Here is a 20,684-nt window from a genome sequence, read left to right as displayed (position 1 = left end):
CAAATGTATTTCCACGAAAATACACACTATCTATCCAAGTTTTATTTATACACTACAAATGCTCAAAGTGGCTTCCATCGGTGACACAGCAGATGTCTAGGCAACAGTCCAGTTCTGTCCGGACGCATGCTGGCATGTCCTCAGAAATGGACTCCACTGTTTTAATGATGTGTTGTCTTAGGTTATTCAGATCCTGTGAATGAGGGTAGGGGGGGGGGCAGATATACTGAGACCCTGATGTAGCCCAACAGAAGGAAGCCCCAGGATGTTAGATCTGATGCTAGAATTGTTAGTAAATTGATGATAGCCTAATGAAACAACATGTATTGGGCGCACCGGAAACAGATCAGCGCTGGCCTTTACAATCACCAGATCTAACCTCTATTGACTTATTTCTGTGGGCTACATCAAGGGCTGTATATTGGTCTTTCCACAGGATCTAAACAACCTGAAACAAAGCGTCACTGAAAACAGTCGAGTCCATATCTGAGGACACATCTCAACAGAACTGGACTGCCACCTAGACATCTGCCATGTCAGCGGAAATCACTTTGAATATTTGCAGTGTTTAGATAAAACTTGTATAGATAGTGGGGGAGATTTATCAAAGTTGTCTATGTCCCACATCAATAATAGACCAAACTACAGAGTGTTAGGCCGGTCTATTGTGCGCCTAATTCATCAAAAGGTGCATGGCTCTTGATAAATTCTGTGCACAGACTTCGTGATCTATGCTTTAGACTGTATTTAAACCTGCTCCAGCATGGTCTGACATTTCGGCGTACTTTCAGTCGATGCGACTTGTCGCCGAAAAGTCGCTTTTGATAAATTCAGCACCAATGCATTTTTCTGTCTAAAATAGACTAGACTGCATCATGTTATAAAATTCCTCTAAAGCAAAAGTCGCAAAAAAAGTCGCACATATTTAGACTGCGACTTTCTGTGCGACAATTTTAGACAGGAAAAAACAGTCTAAATCCTTTGATAAATCTCCCCCAGTGTGTCTTTTCATGTTAATAAATTTGTTCAATTATGAATACTAAGGTCAGCATTTATCATTGTCAGGGCCAGATTAAGGCTGCCTGGAAGACGGAGCACTTCATTATGTTGCCCCCCCCCCCCCCCCCGACAGTTCCCACAGTACAGTTGCAGTGCAGTACAGTTCCCCCACATTAGGTGCAGTATAGTTCCCTCACATTAGATGCAATACAGTTCCCCACAATAGGTGCAGTACAGTTCCCCCACATAAGGTGCAGTACAGTTGCCCCACATTAGGTGCAGTATAGTTCCCCCACATTAGGCGCAGTACAGTTTCCCCACATTAGGTGCAGTACAGTTTCCCCACATTAGGTGCAGTACAGTTCCCCCACATTAGGTGCAGTACAGTTCCCCCACCCACATTAGGTGCAGTATAGTTCCCCCACATTAGGTGCAGTATAGTTCCCCCACATTAGGTGCAGTATAGTCCACCACATTAGGTGCGGTACAGCTCACCCACATTAAGTGCAGTATAGTTCCCCCACATTAGGTGCAGTATAGTTCCCCCACATTAGGTGCAGTATAGTTCCCCCACATTAGATCCAGTACAGTTCCCCCACAGACATACAGCCTTCAGCCATATACAGTGTATGGCTGGAGGCTGAATGCCTGTTTACTGCCCCACTATGGGCCATAGCAGTAGGTCCCGAGAGCGGAGGTCGAAACACTGAAGATGACATGCCGCTGGTAACTTACCATGCGCGCGCCACATCCTCCTCACTGCTCCGCTCTGCATTTCTTCTATGGGCGCATGCACGGGATGTCAGTGACATCCCTGCATGCGCAAACTCCTGGCGGCCCCTGCATTTTTTAAGTTGACGCAGGGGGCACCGCAGAGAGGTAACCCCCGGGACATCCTTGTGTCCTGAAAAGATTTTTCGGGACACAGGGATGTCCCGAGGGTGACGGAGGCCCCCTGCGGGTACGGAACATGCGCTCCATGAGCGTCAATGATGATCCGGCCCTGATCATTGTAGGTGTAAGTGAAGCATTTTTTTACACTTTTTTGTGTGTGCTGGTAATGTGTAGGAGCATCAAATGTATTAAATGGACGCAGAGCATTTGATACATTTTGCGCAGTTCACATATTCTGAAATTTCTCTCTTCACATACACCAAAAAGCTAAGCTAAGTCTGGGCTGGTGTAGTTTTAGAGACTTTTCAGTGGCTTTGCGCCTTTTTTTTTTTTACACCTTTTCAAAAAAAGGCGCAGTTCATAAAACCTTCCATATAATGTGAATTGCAACTCAAAATCAGCAGAAATGTGTAAACTAAAAGGCGCAAAATAGACACAAAAAACTGTCTAAAGACAATGATAAATGTCGGCCTAAGGCTATAATGTTGCACTATCCTTTTTAAATCATTCTGTATTTTAGATAGGGCCAGGGACTATTTATATTGTTCAGAATATTCAGCAGACTAGATGGCCCGAATGACTCTTATCTGCCGACATATTTTATGTTTCTTTTTGGCGCCAGACAAAAAAAAAAAAAAGAGGTTGCGGTATAAAACAATTCACAAATCCTATTAAAATATAATAACAATCTTGTTAAGATTCCAGCAAGCATAAGAAGTATTTCTCGACAATAGTCCCATGAAATATTGGACATCAGATCATTATTCCATGATTCCTGGTTATAATGGTAAACCAGATGCTGAACTTGCACTTTCTAGTATTGAAGGAATGCTGAAGAATATCAGGAAATGTTATTTTTCTCAGAGACGGCATGCTGTGTATCTACGTCCTCTCTAAACAAGCCACTCTGCGCGATACCTAAATACAATTCTAAATATGCTTTCTTTTCTCTTCCCGATTTCCCAGATCAGATAAACAGTAGCATCTGGCTATTCAGTGAGTCAATCTTTACAATCCAGAAAGCAGTCACTGTAGCCTACTCAGACATTCTCGTGGATGGGCTATATGCCCAGTGTGTTATAATAACCCAGTAAAGCTCCTATCACCCGCAGAGAGTACATTAGTATTATTATATATCTTCTGCTTTATTTATGACTTTAAATAGGATTTACCCCAAATGGTACTTCATCTAAGTTCTTTTCCAGTAAAAAGATCAAGAGAGTATTAAAGTATATAGAACCTAAATGCATATATCCTCAAAGGAGACTTTCAGTCTTACATAAATAAAGCTAAATCATTGGACAATAACAGTTTTAAATAAACTGTGTATCTCAATTCTCAAAAAAAAAAACACAGAGGGGTGCTCCCTTGTTTAGTAATAAAGGGTTTCTATGTCCCCCATCACCTCCCGACAGGTTTCTACTATCACAGTCAGGTTGTGCTATAGATAGGTACAACGCTATGTTAGGCATATAAGTGTACCAGCTTGCTTGCACGTGAGTGACAGGAGTGCAAAATGTTAAAAGTGGCAGGGGTCAGTACATGACCCCCAAAATCTTTTATTAGTAAAATTCCGATGTGTTTTGGCACACTTTTGCACCTTTCTCAGGCTTCTTTCACACTACAAAATGACTCCGTTTTAAAGATCCGTACAAAGTTCTGTCTGAAAATCAGCTGTAAAACGTCAGTTACAAAATCCTATACGGCCGTTAGAAAATCCCATTATACTGCAGTCCATGGGATCTTTCTAATAGCCGTTTTAACCCGTTATTAATAACGGCCGTTATTTTGTGACGGGAGATATAGGGCTGGGCGGTATACCGGTTCATACCGAATACCGAAATTTTTGTGCTAAACGATATGAATTTTAACCAATACCGCAATACAGGTTTGGCCCCTCCCCCTCGGGAAAGAATGATCAGCCCAGCGCTGCACTGTCATATTTGACCCGCGAGCGCTGTTCTGCCCCCCCACCCCAATTAATTATCAGCCCAGCGCTACTACTCAGATATGTCACCCGCAAGCGCTGCCTTCCTGGTTCTCCTGTTTATTGCGGCCACCGGCCACCAGTGGTCTTCAACCTCCAGATGTTGCAAAACTACAACTCCCAGCAGCCGTTGGCTGTCCGGGCATGCTGGGAGTTGTAGTTTTGCAACATCTGGAGGTCCGCAGATTGCAAACCACTGCTCTATACTGTATCCCTATGCCCGGGCTGCAAAAGGTAAACAAAATAAACTTTAACTCACCTTCCCAGTTGGTCCGGACGTGCTTCCCAGGGAATGGAACGTTGGATAGCTGTCAGCCTTTCACCGGCCGCAGCGATGTTCCGCCGACTTCTTACATGACAGTGGGCTCAGCCTATCACCGGCCGAGGCGGAACATCGCTGCTGCCGGTAATAGGCTGACGGCTGTCGACGTTCACGTCCCCAGCATAAGGCCAACGTCAGAACATGCGTTAGTTTATTTTTTTACGTTTTGCAGACCGGGCATAGGGATACTGCACAGTATAGAGAGTGTCAGCGACGGCGGCCGCAACAAACTGGAGGACAAGGAGAGCAGTGCTTGCGGGTGACATGAGTAGTACCCCGATGGGGGCAGTGCAGCGCTGGGCTAATAATAAATTTTGGGGGAGGGGGGGGTATACCGTTCTATACCGTGGAGCCGCCATAAGTTACAAAAATACCGCAATACACATATTTGGCCATACCGCCCAGCCCTAGGAAGATAGTAACGGGAGAAATAGTGCATGCACTATTTCTCCCGTTACTATCTTCCGTCACAAAATAAGGTCCGATATTAATAACGGTCTATAACAGGTTAAAACGGCTATTAGAAAAATCTATTAGAAAAAGTCTATGGGATTTTCTAACGGCCGTACAGGATTTTGTAACTTCCGTTTTACAGCTGATTTTCAGATGGGAACGTCGTACGGATCTTTAAAACGGAGTAATTTTGTAGTGTGAAAGGGGCCTCAGGTCCACAAAATGATACCTCCCAGGGTCAAGTGTGGGTGCTTCTTTGGGATTACCACTCTCAACGCTGGCAGCCATTATTTTGTGAACCTGAGGAAAGTGCAAGTGTGCGCCCAAACACAATGTTTGAATTTTCCTCATAAAAGATTTTATGTCTACGAATTTCCATTAAAATCCCTGCTTTCTGTCAGTGAATAAGGACATTCTTGGTTACATCTGTAGCCAGAAACCTCATCCTAATCTTCAGTTTCCTGCTTTGTGACAGGAACAGAAAACAAAAATGACAGACTGCCTGATTCGACACATGATAGACACCACAAGCACCTGAGGTTTCTCACGACAGAAGTTATGGCGAAGGCTTTAATGGATCTTCCAATGCAGATATGAACCTAATCTAATACTACTCACAGCTGGGGGGTTTGTTACACTTGTATCCAGTCTAGGTAATCCTGGGTAAGTAAAATATAACAGCAACACAAATCTTTCTTCTGACTGGACAGTGTGCTACATTGTATCATACTGTAGCCTGGTTAGATAAATGGTACCTGCCATTAGTAAAAAAAAAATTACGATTAGCCTATTTGAATTACTTTTCTAATATACTTTTTCATAAAATTTTGTAACTTTATATGTTACATTAACCCCTAAAAGCTTAGCCACCAGGGGTCCTCCTTCTGGTCCTGCCTGTAGTCATGCTTGCAGATTGTCTCCTGCAGCAGCCTGGAGAGACAAGTCAGGAAATGCAGGTGGGATCTCAGCCAATCACAACCCATCTCACACTGAACTGCTCTGGGCTGTGTGTAGCAGAGTGAGGGTGGAAGTTCTCCCCTGTAGGAATTCAGATGATGTCACGCCTGCTGGGGAACGTCCCTTCCTAGTCTGTGGAGCTCAGTGAGACTAAGCAAAATATATAGCACAATATCATGATAGGAAAAAAAATAAAATAAAATAAAGGCTGGTGGTGATTTATCATGATAGAGGGAGTGAACTGAGATGATTAAAAAATGTATCCAGCTCCTGACAGGTACTCTTTAACATTGGAGTGCCTAGGTGTGATATAACTGCACCAATCAGCTGTGAAAAGTATGACAGCTGTTCAAACTATCGCAGTGGTCTTCAAACGGTGGCCCTCCAGCTGTTGCAAAACTGCAACTCACAGCATGCCTGGACAGCTAGGAGTAGTTTTCTTCCCGACATCTGAGGGGCCACACTTTAGAGACCACTGAGGCTATAGCATCTGGATGTAAAAAAGAATGCAGGAGCAGCATGATAGATCAGTAATTAGCAATGTTGCCAAGTCACACTGTGGTCCTGTGTGAGATTAAGGGCAATGTCTAAAAGAAGTTTTTTCTCCATTTTTGTGTAGGTTACCTCTGGGTACTCTGGTTTCCTACCAAACTTTAACCCCTTAAGAACTCAGCCCATTTGGGCCTTAAGGACTCAGACAATTTTATTTTTACGGCAACGGAGGGGAGGGTTATTTATATGTGTTTCCGGCTGGAAGACGATGTGGGCCAGTTGAAGCATATCTTGCGAAACGGCACCGTAGCCCCAAACGAACGTCCCCCTGTGTATTGTCCACCTGTGTCTTGCACTGTTCATACCCTTCATGGATTAATAAAGAAGCTTGAAGTTGACGTACTTGGTGAGTTGCCCTGGTTTTCTTTTCTCTCTTCAATTGAACAATTTTATTTTTTCGTTTTCGATTTTTCCTCCTCGGCTTTTACAAATCATAACTTTTATATTTTCATGCATAGACTAGTATGAGTGCTATTTTTTTTTTTTGCGTGACCAGTTGTCATTTTTAATGACATCACTCTTTTTACCATAAAATGTATGGCACAACAAAAAAAATTACTATTTGTGTGGGGAAATTGATTAGAAAACTGAAATTTTGCTAATTTTGGAAGTTTTTAACCACATTAGTGTATTTAACCCCTTAAGGACGCAGGGTTTTTCCGTTTTTGCACTTTCGTTTTTTCCTCCTTACCTTTTAAAAATCATAACTCTTTCAATTTTCCACCTAAAAATCCATATTATGGCTTATTTTTTGTGTCACCAATTGAATCCCCCCCCCCTTTTCCCATAAAAAACAAAAAAAAAACAGTGTAAATAAAAATAAAATGAACCCCTTAAGGACCCGGGGTTTTCCCGTTTCTGCACTTTCGTTTTTTTCCTCCTTACCTAAAAATACATATGATTGCTTATTTTTTGCGACACCAATTCTTCTTTGTAATGACATCAGTCATTTTACCCAAATATCTACGGCGAAACGGAAAAAAAAAATCACTGTGCGACAAAATCGAAAAAAAGCACCATTTTGTAATTTTTGGGGGCCTACATTTCTACGCAGTGCATATTTCGGTAAAAATTACACCTTATCATTATTCTGTAGGTCCATACGGTTAAAATGATACCCTACTTATATAGGTTTCATTTTATCGTACTTCTGGAAAAAATCATAACTACATGCAGGAAAATGTTTACGTTTAAAAATGTCATCTTCTGACCCCTATAACTTTTTTATTTTTCCACTTTTTTCCACTTTTTGATCACTTTTTATTCATTTTTTTAAATGGTATAAAAAGTGACCAAAAACACGCTTTTTTGGACTTTGGAATTTTTTTACGTGTACGCCATTGACCGTGCGGTTTAATTAACTATATCTTTTTATAGTTCGGACATTTACGCATGCAGCGATACCACATATGTTTATTTTTATTTACACTGTTTTATTTTTTATGGGAAAATGGGGGTGATTCAAACTTTTATTAGGAAAGGGGTTAAATGATCTTTATTAACACTTTTTTTTTACTATTTTTTTGCAATGTTATAGCTTCCATAGGGAACTATAACATTGCACACACTGATCTCTCATCCTGATCACAGGCATGTTAATCATCAGTGTTATCGGTGCTTGACTGCTCCTGTCTGGATCTCAGGCACGGAGCAGTCCTTCGCCGATCGGACACCGAGGAGGCAGGTAAGGTCCCACCCGGGGTCCTGTAAGCTGCTCGGGATGCCGCGATTTCACCGCCGCTGTCCCGAGCAGCCGGGATACTTTCACTTTCGCTTCAGACGCGGCGGTCAGCTTTGATCTCCGCGTCTGAAGGGTTAATACAGGGCATCAGCGCGATCGGTGATGTCCTGTATTAGCCGCGGGTCCTGGCCGTTGATGGCCGCCGGGACCGACCCGATATGATGCGATATGATGCGGCATATCGCAGGAGCCAGCAGAGGATGTAACTATACATCCTTCGTCGTTAAGGGGTTAAAATCCCTCTATTTTGCTGACCTATAACTTTTTCATTTTTCCTTTTAAGCGGTGTTAAAAGGGCTCATTTTCTGCGCCGCGATCTGTACTTTTTTTTTATAGCACATTTGCATATATAAAACTTTTAATACATTTTTTTGGAATAAAATGTTATAAAAAAGCAACAATTTTGGACTTTTTCTACGTTCACAACGTTCACTGTACGAGATAATTAACATATTTTAATTGTTCGGATATTTACGCACGCAGTGATACCAAATATGTTTATTAAAAAAATGTTTACACTTTTTGGGGGTAAAATGGGGAAAAAGGGACAATTTAAATTTTTATTGGGGGAGGGGATTTTTCTATTTTTTTTTTAATTTTTAACTTTTTTCTTTACTTTTTTTACTTTTATTTTTACACTTTAATAGTCCCCATAGGGTACTATTTATAGCAATCATTTGATTGCTAATACTGTTTAGTGCTATGCATAGGGCATAGCACTGATCAGTGTTATCTGCTATCTCCTGCTCTGGTCTGCTCAATCTCAGACCAGAGCAGAAGACACCGGGAGACAGACAGTGGCAGGTGAGGGGACCTCCGTCCACCATTACAGATGATCGGATTGCCGCGGCAGCACTGCGGGCGATCCGATCATGCATTTTTCTGATCACACTCCCGCAGATGCCGTGATCTCTATTGATCACGGCATCTGAGGGGTTAATGGCAGACATCCGCACTATCGCGGATGTTGGCCATTACCGGCGGGTCCCTGGCTGCTATCAGCAGCCAGGAACTGCGGCGCATGATCTGAGTATCACTCCGATGCTCGCAGTCATGTACAGGACGTAAATGTAGGTCCTGGTGCGTTAAGTACCACCGCACCAGGACGTACATTTACGTCCTGTGTCGTTAAGGAGTTAAAACTGTACTGGGAACACAATGTAAATCTGAAATGCTATAGAATATGTCAGTGCTTTACAAAAAATGCAATCAGTCAATGAAAAATGAACACAAAGTATACTAAAATTGTTACTACACACTGATTATTTGACATGCATTATTGACAGTGCTAAAAAATAAAACTTTTTAACATGCCCTACAATATCCTCATAACAGGCTGACTGTACAGAACTGAAATAACAATCTCTCCGTAGTGTAACACATACTGACTGTGGTGCTCATATATGCAAGAAATCACAGATGATTGACTTCAAAGTCTGCATATACAGATTTCCAATACTCAGATTTATGTTTTATAACATATATATATATATATCTATATATATATATATATATATATATATATATATATATTTTACTGTAAAATCCATAACGGCAAATCTGGAACAAATCGACAAAACCTGTTCAAACCACAGCATTAAAATCCCATGTATTTTTTCCCCTGACTTTTCTATACAGACCTGCAGCAGTTTATGTAAACTGGCCCCCAAAAACTGTACACTTATTGTAGCAAATAAGCTTTCGCGAGCAGGCCCCTCACTTCTCCTGTTTGACTATTTAGTGTGTAATATTGTAATGACTGATTCTTGTTTTTATTTTTATCTTCAAAATTGTAAAGTACTGCGGAATCTAATAATGTAAATAGAAAAGGTAGACTGCACTCACCGTCCTCGTAGCTTTTCATGGCACGAACATTCCGTGCGGCAGGGAGATATTCCGATGCGGGCGCCCAGAGCACCCGCATCGGAATATCTTCCTGCCACACAGAATGTTTGTGCCATGAAAAGCTACGAGGACGGTGAGTGCAGTCTACCTTTTCTATTTACATTATTAGATTACTACACTTCATTCTTTATTAGTTTGGCAAACTACATTACAGCTACGGCCACTGAAAAATCCTGAGAACTGCTGTATTGGATTGTAATATATGGACTTCTGCATGTGATTGCGCTCTGTTCTTCTCTCCAAATATTAGTACTGCGGAATATGGATCGACCGATTATCGGTTCGGCCGATATTCACGATTTTGGACGTTATCGTATCGGCAATTACCTTGGCGATAATCCCCCGCCCCGTACCTCCCCCCCCTATCACACCGCCCCTCCACCGCACCGCCAGAGACCGCCCAGGGCCTGGGATCCGCACTACTTCTGGCTCCTGCAGCGCCCTGCATTACGCTGTGCGCTGCGCAATGACGAGTGACGTCCTCAACATCCGTCAGTGCGCACAGTGACAGCTCAGGACACCCCCGGAGCCAGAAGTAGCGTGGACCCGGGGAACAGGTAATTATAAAACCGGGTTGGACTAAGGACCGTCAGGGAGAGAGAAGCAGGCGGCGGTGGTCTCTGGCCAGAGGATAGGCAGGGGGGAGGTGCAGCGGTGGTTGGACTCAGGAGGACCCCAGGACAGGCAGGGGGAGAGAAGCGGGTGGCGGCGGCGGTGCTGAAATAGACGATAACTTATACCGGAATATCGGTATAAGTTATCGGCTATCGGCCTTAAAGTCCACAGATTATCGATATCGGCCCTAAAAAAAATCGATATCGGTCGATCCCTACTGCGGAATATGTTGCCGCTATATCAATATTATACTACAACATTTGCAATACAATGCTTTAACGGAATGCGCTATTTAAAAAAAAAATTTAAATTAAATAAACAAAATAAAATAAAATTATCATTTGGACAGGCATCTTCTTGGCATCTGTACTGCCATGCAAATAAGCCCATCATCGTACAGAATTGGTAGTGTTCACTCATTCTGTTAGACCACTTAGCCAGTCAGCTGTAAAATTTACATGGGCACCATAGTGACTCCAATAGAAGCCACGTTTGGCATAGGTAGTTTCTGTGTCACATTAGAGTTTGGCTGGTTAATGTGGTGCACTTCAGTGTGGTCCACCAACTTTGTGGGTGATTGTTGGGTACATGTTCACACGTGCCATATTTTGCTGCATATTGTTTTTAGCTAATTTTCCTACTCACTGAAGTCAATGGGTAGCAAAATCAGCTGCAGAAAATCCCCCAAGGGCTCGTTCTCACAGGTCGATCTGATAGGGAACTCGCAACATGTTTTCTGCTGCGGGTTTGAATGGGGGCGGGATCTGCATGGGCTCTCCTTGGCAGATTTTTGGTAGCAGAATTTCCACTGGGAAAAATTTGACGCAAACCCCATTTTCCCTATCAAATCCGCCCTTGTAGGTGAACTCTAAAAGTAACTTTGATTTTGCAACCAAAATAACTTTTATGCAAATCTAAAATAATATTTACTGGGAAATAATATTTACTGGAATTTGTCTGTAAAGGTGTTTGTCCTGCAGACATATTTCAGCTCTGAGTCATAGGGAATTTATCTTTTTCCTCTGACTAAGACTTTCGTCCAGGGAACAAATAAAATTGAAGGAATAATATATTCTTGTAAAGACAATAGCACAGTACCCTATGTAGCATGCTGGAATTCCAGGTACAATCCACAAGTGTTTTCTGCACTGTGTCCACGATGCATCCAATGCACAAAGGGTACAAGAACCAGACCAGGCTGCATTATTACCCACAGTTCAATAGGATAAGCAGATTGCTGCAAGCTAATCAAGTAATCCCATCCTACCTTCAGCGTGGCTTTCTGACAAGCTCTTCTCTGTAATGCTGTGTATCTTAATGGAAGTCCCTGGGGATAACCTGAGTAAATATACATTTATTGCACAAGGAAACTTACAGTCAACAGATTAGTGGAAATGACTGTTGATGGTTGTTACTGAAAGCTGAGTGTAGCCTTCTTCTTTAATATAGTTTTCTATGAGATTATTGTTTAAAGGGGTTTTCCAATGTATTAAAAAATATAGCCATAGAGGGAATTGGAAAAAAAAGCTATACTTTTAATCCCCTGCCACTTCCACTTGTAAAGCTCTGGTGCTCCCGCCATCTTTGTTTTCATGGTTGCAGTAATGACGTGCCTGTATACCCACAGCACTGAATGAAATCCCTGAGGCCAGTGATTTTCTGCAGCAGTGAAGTGGCTATATGGGCATGTCATCAATGCAGCTATGTAAACAAAGCTGACGCATTCCGCATGTTCAAAAAAAGTTTAGCATTGACTATTCAACACTAATTATGTCTACAATGCAGAAACACATACATGATATAAAATACAAATATTTAAAGGGGTTCTCCGGTGCTTAGACATCTTATCCCCTATCCATCTTTTTTTAATAAGATGCCTGATCGCGGGAGTCCAGCTATCACGCCCCCTCCCATAGGCTTGCATTGAGGGGCGGAGCGTGACGTCACACGGGGGGGCAGAGGCGTGACGTCACACGCTGTCGGCTCTGTGGTCGTCGGTAATCAGACCCGGAGCGTGTTCGGGACTGATAATAAACGGGGTGCCATGTGCAAGATCCCGGGGGTCCCCAGCGGATAGGGGATAATATATCTAAGCACCGGGGAACCCCTTTAAAGGGTAATTTGGAATTCTTAAAATCCCTCATACATTGTTCCGCTGGAGAATTGTAAAGAATTATAGGTAAATGCAGCAGTTGGTATAGTCTGAGGATCGTGACATAACGCCCCGCCCCTTTAATGTAAGTCTATGGAAGGGGGTGTTATTGGCCGCCACGCTCTCTCCCATAGACTTGCATTAAGGGGGCGGGACGTGACATCACGATCCTCCGGCCTCTGCATCGCCAGTCATCAGGCACGGAGCGAAGTTCGCTCCCTGCACCCCAGATGACAGGGGGCTGCCGGAGAGATCTTGGGGGTTCCCAGCAGCGGGACGCCCACGATCAGACATCTTATTCCCTATTCTTTGGATAGGGGATAAGATGTCTAAGGGCAGAGTACCCCTTTAAAGCAATTCAGAAACAAATAATCCCTGACTTATATTTACCCCAGGGTCTATGATCCCCTTACATTTTGGCTATATAATATACAGTGAAACTTTGAAAAGACCACCCAAAATTGGATTGAAAAGTGTTCTAGGAGGTGGTCTTCTCAAAGATAATGTCCCCTATGCATAAGGTTGACTGGAATAGGGAGTGGTCTTCTCAAAGAGGTCTTTTGAGGAGGTTTCACTGTACTACTTTACATTAAAAATAAATAAAAGTAGCAAGAAACATACTAATATAATAATAACAACAACAACAACAGTTATAAATCAATGCAAAACCTAATAAAAAATTTCACTTTGGATTGATAAAATTTTAAAGAAATATATGGTTTTACATAAAGTGTAACCACTGCATAAGGAGAAAGGAAGCGTTATCCCGACATACTTGGATATAGTCTGAAAAGCTTGAACATTTCAGGAACAGGGTAAATAGTCACAGGGGATGTCCCCAGCAACTGCTTCCTGCCCCGCCTGCCTTGAGTGGCTTTGTAGAACTGTGAGCGAGCATTTTAGAGTAAATCAGAGCATATTGGGAGTGCGCTCCCTGTCTTTGTTTGATGCTGCCCATAGTTCAGACAGAATGAAACCGCTGACAGGTTTTTTAAAGGGGTACTCCGCTGCTCAGCGTTTGGAATAAACTGAAGCTCGTGACATCATAGCCCCACCTCCTCATGATGTCACGCCCAGCCCCCTCAATGCAAGTCTATGGGAGGGGGAGTGACGTGTTCTGGACAGTTCCTGATACGCTGGAGCCGGCGCCGTAAGCTTGTGACATCATAGCCCCGCTCCTCACGACATCCCGTCCCGCCCCCTCAATGCAAGTCTATGGGAGGGGGCGTAGACACATACAGCATTCCGATCAGTTTGTTACAAACGCTGAGCTCACAGCCATTTCCATGTTGGTTATCGGTAAATCAAACATTAAATATCTACAAATCAGTAAATACCTAGCCCTTCCCTCAGTGGGCACAACAGTATGCAGTCAAGGTAATGCCAGAGTGGCACACTGAGGCAAATTATCAGAGATAGAAAAGCTGCTGGTGAAGTATTTAGCTCATAACTAAGGGGTACGCTTTGAAACATATCATCACACTTGTAATGGTCGTGTAGGAATCAACTCCCAGCTCCCACGATATATAAGAACAATGTAACAAGAATTACTTGTGTCTTGTCAAAATAAAGAATAAATGAACAAGAAAAAGTAAGAGAACCAAATCAAGTCTATGAGTTCTTTTTTTCAAATATGATATGATTGCTGTTATGATTGCTGTAAAAGCTCTATATCTCAGTTATTACTGTAAGTATTTAGCTCATAGACCTTGTCTAGATTGGATACAATTGTCTCTCCTCTCAGCAGACAGTGGGTCAGTAGGTCAGCTGGGAAGAAATAAGAATCTTTCACTAAAAGGAGTACTCCGGCGCGCACTTTTTTCCATTTATCCCGTCCGGGCTGCAAAATAAAAGAAAACACACTTTCTCTTACCTGCATACGCTCCCCCGGTGCTCCGGTACAGGTGTTCGGACCCCGGGCTGTATTCTTCTTACTTCCTGTTAGCCCGGCACATCACGCGGAGCTTCAGCCTATCACCGGCCGCAGCGATGTCCCGCCTCTGCTGGTGATAGGCTGAAGCTCCGTGTGACGTGCCGGGCTAACAGGAAGTAAGAAGAATACAGCCCGGGGACCAAACACCTGTACCGGAGTGTACCGGAGCTACGGGGGCTCGTTGGCAGGTAAGAGAAAGTGTGTTTTCTTTTATTTTGCAGCTCGGACGGGATAAAAGGAAAAAAGTGAGCGCCGGACTACTCCTTTAATGGGACATGTTGGGACCCGTTGAAGTTTGTTGCGCTACGGACCGTCCAGTTGTTTGTTTATGAAACTGATTCTGCAACAGAGCTCCAGAACTGAGATATGGGTTTTGTAAGCATCATTTATGGTGAACATGTGACTTTTTGATCCATTGGTATAACATTTTCTTTGAAGAATGGATGATTAAAAATGCAATGTTGGAAATTTTGAGTACTTTCATTTAAAGGGGTATGCCGGTGGAAAACTTTTTTTTTCAACTGGTGCCAAAAAGTTAAACAGATTTGTAAATTACTTCTACTTAAAAATCTTTTAGTACTTTTTAGCGGCTGTATACTACAGAGGAAATGCTTTTCTTTTTTGATTTCTCTTCTGTCACAACCACAATGCTCTCTGTTGACCTCTGCTGTCCATTTTAGGAACTGTCCAGAGCAGCATATGTTTGCTACATGGATTTTCTCCTGCTTTGGACAGTTCCTAAAATGGACAGCAGAGATCAGCAGAGAGAATTCTGGTCGTGACAGAAGAGAAATCCAAAAATAAAAGCATTTCCTCTGTAGTATACAGCTAAAAAGTACTGGATTAAGATTTTTTAGTAGAAGTAATTTACAAATCTGTTTAACTTTCTGGAACCAGTTGATTTAAAAAAAAAAAAAAGTTTTCCGTAAAACATCTTTAAGAAGATCACCCAAAATTACATTGAAGAGTGGTCTTGTATTTTTTTTTATGAGGGTGGTCTTCTCAAAGAAAATGACAACTATGCATAATTTACGATTGACTGAAAATCTGAAATACGCAATCTGGTCTAGAGAGGTGGTCTTTTGAAGAGGTTTTACTGTATATAAATATTATGGGACATTGATTACCTCTGACTATAGCTCAATACTGTGATCACTATTAGGGTATGTTCACACTACAGAGTGTGAACGGAATCTCCGCTCGCAGAATTCAGCGAGCGGAGATTCAGACTGGCAGCCGGCGGCAGCGGTAGGACCGCGCGGCACTGCGCCGACACCATTGACGGCTATGCAGTGTTCGTGGACTTCCGCGCAAAGAATGAACATGTTTTTTCTTTGCGCGGAACAATTTCAGCTGTGGAATTGTCCGCCACTGAAATTCCGCAGTGTGAACGGGTCTCGCGGAAACCCATTCACACTGGTGGTAATGTTCACTGTGTGGACTTTTACTCGCGGAATTCCACTCGCGGAATTCCGCGGGGATTCCGCAGTGTGAACATACCCTTAAGGGGGTCAACGGCTGGAATAGAAGTTGCTATCATTCCTGGCTGCTACAGTAGGACCTCAGTTGTATAACACAGCTAGAATTCACTGCATATGGAGCTGGTTTAAGGAGTAGTGCAGTGAAACATAATCCCCTATCCAAAGGATAGGGGATAAATTATAGATTGTGGGGGGGTCCAACCGCTGGGACCCCCGCGATCTGAACAGGGCCTGGCAGTCTGCCGGAAGTAGCCATTCTGATCCTCGCAGGAAGCCGTGTCGACACACCCCTTCCATGTATCTCTATGGGATACATGGAGGATGTGTGTCGGCCGCCGCTCCGTGCAGGGGTCAACACCCCCCCCTTCCAGCAGACTGCCAGGCCCTGTTGAGGAGGTCGCGGGGGTTCCCAGCGGACCCCCCCCCCCCCCCCCCCCCCACGATCTATAACTCATTTTCTATACTTTGGATAGGACATAAGTTATTTTTTACTACATAACTCCTTTAAGTGTCAGTGCCATATTTCCCAAGTGCACACATGCTATATATTTACAATCGATGTTACCAAGCGGTTATTACACAGTCTTCACTAGGGGGAGCTCTAACGCTTACTGCATACTGTCTATAAATTGTACTCCATATTAATACAGTATGCAGTAGGCCTAGTAGTGGTTGCACGCATATATAACTATCTTTTACCTACAGTATGTGTCTATTTAGGGAATAACTGGAACTGTATCATTTACCTACAGTATGTGTCTATTTAGGGAATAACTGGAACTGTATCTTTTACCTACAGTATGTGTCTATTTAGGGAATTTAGATTTCAGTATGAGAAAAACTATGTTCTATCAGCCAGAAATATATTTGAGGATAATCAGCACAGAACATTGTGCCTTAAAGGAGAACTCTGGCGAATGTAAACATATCCCCTATCCCCAGGATAGGGGATAAGTAGCTGTTTGCGGGGGGTCCAACCGCTAGGATCTTCAGGACAGGACCCCGGCTCTTTCAGTGAGGAGAGTATGTCATCTACTGTAAACGTCACGCCCTCCATTCATTTTTATGATGCCCGAGTGTTGTACTCTGGTCTTTTCAGCACCCCTGTAGAAATAAATAGGGCTCATCACTGAGTTCTGGGTCCGGTCCCGGTGATCGTGGGGAATCCCAGCATTTGGCCCCCCTGCGATCAGCTATAGGGGATTATTATTTAGTGAAACTTTTCTCTTTGACACCTCGGCTACCTCATCTACTGCCTTACATAGGGCTGATACTCCTGTGTACAGAAACCTATCTCACCACATGCTGTGGCTTACTGACATCACACAGCCACTCCCAAGCAGCAATAAAACAACTAATACAGTGAGACCTCCGGGAGATCACCAATCATAACATTCAAAAAGTGGTCTTCAATGGCGGTGGTCTTTTCAATGGAGATGGACAGTATGCATGATATATGGAACCTAAAATCTGTCACAGGAAACCTGCTCTGGATAGGGGGGTCATCTTCACACAAGGGTGGTGTTTTGGCGAGCCTTTGCTGTACGTTACAATATATTAACCAATTCACAGCTGCGTGAGCTATATTCTACAGGTATATAAGATTTATTTCTAGCTTTCCCTTGACCGAAGAGCCAGTAGAGTGCCTCTTTACCACTACTAGCCCCCTCTCTATAGGGTAGACACGGCTTAGTATTCTGGAGGCAACAGCTGGTGTCACCGGTTGCTCCAGCACATTTTAGCCTCTGGCGGTCTTTTATTAATCCTGGCACTTTTTCACAATCTTGATAGTCTGGGCTTTATTTGTTTCTTTCTCCAGATCTCATAAAGCGATGAAGGTGATGTACAGTAATGGTATTGTATTTATGGAATTCCATGTTTATAAAATAGAATGTATGTATGATAAACAGAGACTGAGCACACATGGGATTTTAGCTATTACCTATAGCAATGTTTTCTTAACCTGTGTGCCTCCAGCTGTTGCAAAACGACAACTCCCAGCATGCCCCGACAGCCGAAGGCTGTCGGGGCATGCTGGGAGTTGTCGTTTTGCAACAGCTGGAGGCACACAGGTTGAGAAAAACTGATCAATAATAAAAAAAGTAACAGGTAAACTATTCTGCGCCACTTTTTACTTTTCCAATTCAATACTTGTGTACAGAACACATATTACATTAAATGCTACTATTACCCAGCAAATGCAGACACAGAAAATGCAACGTCACCATATATCTCATATATATAAATATATATATATATATATATCCAGTAAACTTCTCCCAATTCTGCACCTATTGCCAAAGAGATGTAAATCTGTAGGGTAATAGGGTGTGGCACCCTGAGCCAGCCTGGTACCTCTGTCCTGTCACATCACCAGCATCTAAACAATATATACATGTATATATATATATATATATATATATATATATATATATATATATATACACATATACATATAGAGTGATCTAGAATCCAAAGCTCTCCAATGAGTGCCAGAACTATATAAAGCATGCCCTCTATGTAGGAAAGTTCAGCATGCCATCCATCCAGACAGCTATGTGCCACCTTCTGTATGGCACCTTGCCACCCTCCCCAGATCCTCACTTACTAGGCAGGGATAGCGGTGTCTGGCAGTCAGATGGTCCGGAGCCTCCGCTGATCATCCATGTGCCGCCGCTACTGCTGCTGATGCAGCTCACACTGGCCGCACCGCCCAAGTCAATCAAAAAAAAAAAAGCAGTGACGTCACGTGACCGGGAGCCGGCCAATCGGATTCCGCGGTTCCGCCCGCTCCTGACAGGTGCAGCATCCCCACTGTAACGTCCCATCACAATGTCCGGTTTCCGGGAGGTCATGGAGTATCGATCTATGGAGCGCAATCTGGTCACTGACCTGTACTGATGGGGGCTGCCTGATGCCACAATGATGTATGTTCAGGGCGAGTGCTGATCGTCTGGGGACAGGCAGCCCATTAGAGCACAACCAATGGCTTCTTCTAATTGGATGGAAACTAAAATGTAACCATCACTGCAAAAATAATTACAATAAAAGGATCAACATGGAAAACAGAAGGGGGAAAAAAAGTGATTCACACCACGTTTTTGCAATACAGTTCCTGTATCAGGTTTTTGATTTAACCCCTTAAGGACCGGAGTTTTTTCCGTTTTTGCATTTTCGTTGTTTGCTCCTTGCCTTTAAAAAATCATAACTCTTTTAATTTTGCACCTAAAAATCCATATTATGGCTTATTTTTTGCACCACCAATTCTACTTTGTAATGACGTTAGTCATTTTACCCAAAAATCTACGGTGAAACGGAAAAAAAAATCATTGTGCGACAAAATTGAAAAAAACAAAACACCGTTTTGTAACTTTTGGGGGCTTCCGTTTCTACGTAGTACATTTTTTGGTAAAAATGACACCTTATCTTTATTCTGTAGGTCCATACGATTAAAATGATACCCTACTTATATAGGTTTGATTTTGTCGAACTTCTGGAAAAAATCATAACTTCATGCAGGAAAATTAATACGTTTAAAATTGTCATCTTCTGACCCCTATAACTTTTTTATTTTTCCATGTATGGGGCGGAAAGAAGGCTCATTTTTTGCGCCGTGATCTGAAGTTTTTAACGGTACAATTTTTGCATTGATAGGACTTATTGATCGCTTTTTATTCATTTTTTCATGATATAAAAAGTGACCAAAAATGCACAATTTTGGCCTTTGGAATTTTTTTGCGCACACGCCATTGATCGTGCGGTTTAATTAACGATATATTTTTATAATTCGGACATTTCCGCACGCGGCGATACCATATATGTTTATTTTTATTTTCACGGTGCTTTTTTTTTTTATGGGAAAAGGGGGTTGATTCAAACTTTTAATAGGGAAGGGGTTAAATGATATTTATTCACTTTTTTTTCACTTTTTTTTTGCAGTGTTATAGGTCCCATAGGGACCTATAATACTGCACACACTGATCTTTCACATTGATCACTGGTTTCTCATAAGAGAACGCCGGGTCTAAAGGGTTAATAGCGCGCGGCACAGCGATCAATGCCGCGCACTATTAGCCACGGGTCCTGGCCGTTGTTAGAGGCCGGACTCGACCCGCTATGTTATAGATCGGGAGCGGACACATGACGTTCCAGTACGTCATGTTTCCTTAAGGGGTTAAAAGAAAAACCGGATTTCTCAAAACCTGACTAAACTGTATCAAAACATGTGTACAAATTTTTATCTGTATACGGTTTGAAAAATGATGTCCAGTTGCATCCGTTTTTTATGAAAAAAAGTATACGTTTTGAACTTTTCACTCCATTATGAATAAAGTTTCACTTGTTTGATTAAAATTCCAAGAAAAAAAACCAGTGGAAAATCATGGTGAAAACCAGATGGAAGTGTACGCACATACGGTTCTGTACGGTTTCCATTGACTCCCACGTTTAAAAAAAACGTATACGGTTTAAATAGGCCAAGGTTTTCTGTCCAGAAAAAAAAAAGTAAAAAAACGTATGGTTGGAAAATCGGAGACAACCGTATACAATATGGTGCATACGGTTTTGAATGGGAAGTCTATAGGCACGGTTTTCTGTGCAGTTGCATACGTTTTTTTAATGAAACCGGATGCCGAAACCGTATAGCAAAATCGTGGTGTGAACCCACCCTAAGACAGGGTGAGATCATTCTTCA

At 42.6% G+C, this 20,684-nt stretch overlaps 1 protein-coding gene across 2 annotated transcripts in view; it reads right to left on the bottom strand.

Annotated features, from left to right (window-relative positions):
• Positions 1-20,684, bottom strand: part of ANK2 (ankyrin 2) — a 634,142-nt gene that overhangs the window by 496,843 nt on the left and 116,615 nt on the right. The window contains exon 1 of one of the 2 annotated variants that reach the window (XM_056565143.1): positions 18,600-18,686. The exons of the other annotated variant lie outside the window; for it this stretch is intronic. The gene's annotated coding sequence lies outside the window, so the exon portion shown is untranslated. Of the gene's footprint in view, positions 1-18,599; positions 18,687-20,684 lie in introns of those variants that run through there. 2 annotated transcript variants of the gene reach the window in all.

This window comes from Hyla sarda, chromosome 1 (genome assembly GCF_029499605.1).
Source record: "Hyla sarda isolate aHylSar1 chromosome 1, aHylSar1.hap1, whole genome shotgun sequence".
NCBI lineage: Eukaryota > Metazoa > Chordata > Amphibia > Anura > Hylidae > Hyla > Hyla sarda.
Note: the sequence above shows the minus strand (reverse complement) of the source record. Positions and strands in the feature narration are given on the sequence as shown.